Source organism: Saccostrea cucullata, unplaced genomic scaffold (assembly GCF_032062105.1).
Source record: "Saccostrea cucullata isolate Sc308-1 unplaced genomic scaffold, CSIRO_AGI_Scuc_v1 ctg13120, whole genome shotgun sequence".
NCBI classification, from domain to species: domain Eukaryota; kingdom Metazoa; phylum Mollusca; class Bivalvia; order Ostreida; family Ostreidae; genus Saccostrea; species Saccostrea cuccullata.
In genome coordinates, this window is record NW_026920643.1 from 10,651 (window position 1) to 14,470 (window position 3,820).

Sequence of the window (3,820 nt, forward strand, 5' to 3'; positions counted from 1 at the left end):
ACGTCTTTGATTTTTTAAATATTTTTTATTCACTGTATTATTTTCTTTCAGTAGTATCATTATTAATCAATTCAATGTTCATATTTGCACTCTACCATACTGCAAAATCAAATTACGTCCTGAAATTTCAAATTACAGAAAAACTTGTTTAGTTCGAACACGGATATTGCGAATTCACGGATGAGAAGTTTTTCTGGGTTCCACGGCAAAATTCTTAACAAATATTTGTAAAATTTTACGGTTATAACGAACTCTGATATAACGAATTTACGGATATAGCGAACTGATTTTGAGTCCTGTTGAGGTTAAATATAATGAAATTTACATCTTTTATAACGAACTTTCAAAGATTATGAATAAAAATGATAAATTGAACTTACTTTATTTCCTTTTAGTATTTTTATAAAAAAAACTCAATTCATAAGAAAACCTTAGTTATCGAAGATATGTTTTGTTATATTTGCTTCATTAACATAGTTGGTAGTAATACTTGAAGGAAAACATGCATAATGCGAATTCGCGATAATGGTTATACGAATTCGTTATACGGATATAACGAATTACGGATATAGCGAATTAAATTCACAAGTTCCCAGGACTTCGCTATAACCGATTTTTACTGTATAAACATACATTGCAGCTAGTCCTTATTGAACATGTTATACTAACTTCTCTTAAGTTTTTTGGTTCTTTTTCTCCCTTGAGCTGCTTTTCCGGAAGTCACATCATAATCGTTGTTTATATTCCAGCTTAAAAGCATTAATTTGAAAGTGTCCATAGTATAGGGAGCCCCCATAATTTAACTTCATTACTGTGAATTCTGTCGAGGATTATGCCAGATTGGGTTGAATAAAAAGGTTTTTTAGAATCGGTCTTAGTGATAACTTAATATTCTAGACAAATTATTTTTCACTTTCAAAACATCGTAATAGAGACCACATAGATAAATTTAAAAAAAACTATTTAATAATAAATTTACAATTAAAAATAAAAGTTTTATGTCATATATGCCTATGATTTTAAGTAAAACAGTCTATAACGGAAATAATTTCTACGTGGATTTGTAGTTCGTTTTTCATGAATACCCATTATAATACCAAAAACTGTTATTGGTAAAAAAATTTTATTCTTAAGAGGAAAAAAAATTAATGACATGTCTGATATCATTCAAATTAGATCAGTTTATATTGAAACCGGAAAAGTAAGACCATTCATGACCATGCAAGTGTTCTCCATATTTATGGTGAACGTTGATCCATACTTTTTCTTTGTAATTCATCTTGATATTTACTGTGGAGGAACTTGCAATATAGGGACCACTCTTTGCTACATACCCGTCGGCGTAATTTCGGGCGAGCAGATTGCCATCTTATACAATCTCTGTATGGAAAGCTTTCCCTGACTGAACTAAAACATTCCAGCTGAAGGAGTACAACCCGTCCTCCGGAGCTGTAAATTTTCCTGTTGAAGCGTCATAACCCGAACCCTCATTTAGAGTCACTTTTAAAATAAAATAAACGGCTGTTTTGCTCCAAGATTTGTAATAGTCTAGACAAGCACTGCTTGAAATGCAATTCCTGAAAATCAAGAAGCATTGCATATTGTAACTTCATATTTGAAACATATTTCACGGTACCAATAAGCCTTTTATTTTGTATTCTTAAAGTTGAGGTAAAGGACTATGAAGTCAGTTACAAACCTTTGCTTTGACATGTTTTATCTCTATATCCAGGTCCACTACAGATCGCCTTATAATTGCTGTATTTTGTCACAATCTGCTGAGGTGTCTCTGGTATGACAGTTGTAAAGAATTCACTCAGAAACAGAAAAAATAGATGGAACCTGAATAATTCAAAAGAATACATTAAAGGATATACTTAGTATAAACTGAAGTAAGAACCTATAATGATATGATGGCAAATTCGATAAATAAAAGCATTGCATCCATGTAATAAATAATTATTCTCATTTTTTGTCTATAAAATTCGAACCTTCACATATATAAATATCATTAAATTGGTAACTTGAAATTTTTCTTTAGACACATATACTCTTACCTGCACATTATAGGTAGTCCTATAGGTGCTAGTAAAGAGAGTTTACAACGAAAAATATGCTTCAAAATACTTTCTAATTCTCTCTACATTAAAGATGAAATGCTTTTTATATGACTATTGCAGACATCATTAAAACAATATATGATACCTAGTTCTTGTAATAAGATGGCACGGCATATTGATTTTATATATCAGATGTAATGACTTTTTTTTTTGTACACTGAAAGAGGAAATACCCAAAGCAAATAAACACACACATTAAAAATCTACGAAGACATTTCATTTGCTGCAATTTCAAACTTTGATGAAGCCTAAAAAACTTTTTAAAATAGTCAGGAAAATGTTGCCTAACTTCCATAGAATCAAGTTCAAATTCAAAGAAAACTGAGGGAAAATTATTTCCCAAGAACAGGGAATCCAATTATCAATAGGTAATATTTTATCATAATGGTACACTACGTTTCTCGGTTATAGAAATACTAATTCTAATATCTATATTTTTGCTCATAAGCATTGTCAATTTGCTTTTTAAAAATCTGTTTCCAACTTTATTTAAAAAATAGATAAAAACAAACAAATCCAAACTATATTCGAAATATAATATAAGGATGGGTAAAAACAAAGAATTAAACAGAGGAAAGATTTTTTCCCAACAAGCATTATATTTTGCGTTTACATTTTGTTCTGTTTTTTTTTTTTGTTTCTTTGATTTATTTTTGTATGAAGAGCTCCGACTGCTTATGCTCTTTATTTTGATTTATATTGCATTGATATAAAATGTCATTAAATAGATGAAAAAAATATTTCCTTTATCGAGGTCCTAGTTCTACTAGAAAAACAAGCTTGGAAACCGACAACCGTATTATCCTTGTTTCTGAGACATTGTACAGAAAGTAACCTGCATCAGTGAGACAGGAGCTTCCTTATAAATCAGACCATCATGTCGGCCAATGGCACTGCTCTGTCTGTTCATGGGAAGTCAGAATTCAATATTGGCATTGACCAGTTGACATACCACAATGAGGCAGTAGTTGCTAACTTGAAGGCAGATGGCATATTGGGCCTTGACTTTTTGAAAAGAAATCACTGCAAAGTCGACTTTAGCAATGCAGTTCTTGATGTCAATGCTCATGATAAGAGAATGACAACTGAAGGTTTGCTTTGAATGTTTCAGAATTACATCAGCTAAGATAGTCAGCATTCCACCAAGAAGTGAGATAATTGTACCAGGAAAAGTGTGTTGTCATGACTGCGAGAGTATTACTGAACCAGTCGACAAATACAACAAACAACAGATCATATTAACTGCAAGAACAGTAGTAACCCCTCAAGAAACTTTGCCAGTTAGACTATCGAACATTGAGCAAGAGTCAAAGATGGTGCACGCTGGGACAGTAATTGGACAACTTGCTGAGATAGACACAGTGGTAAATACGAAATCATCAGCTATTAGAGTGCTACGCAAGGATATAGCCGATCTACTTCATAAGAGTAAGGACGACATGACTCCTACACAGTTGAAGAGGGCCGAAGACTTTCTGTTAAAATATACCAGCTTGTTTGAAGAAAATAGCTTGGACTTTGGCCGGACTGGAATAGTCAAGCATCATATCGACACAGGTGACAGTAGACTTTTTAAACAAAGACCACGAATGGTGCCAGCTCATCTGACAGATGAAGTAGACAAGAATATAGCTGACATGTTTAAAAAAGGTGTCATACAGCCCACCAACAGTCCATGGTCCTCACCAATAGTGTTGGTC

General features: G+C 32.5%; 1 pseudogene; it reads right to left on the reverse strand.

Moving 5' to 3' along the window:
- Positions 1–1,261: 1,261 nt before the first annotated feature.
- On the reverse strand, positions 1,262–2,094 carry LOC134254534 (uncharacterized; annotated as a pseudogene).
- Between the last annotated feature and the right edge of the window lie 1,726 nt (positions 2,095–3,820).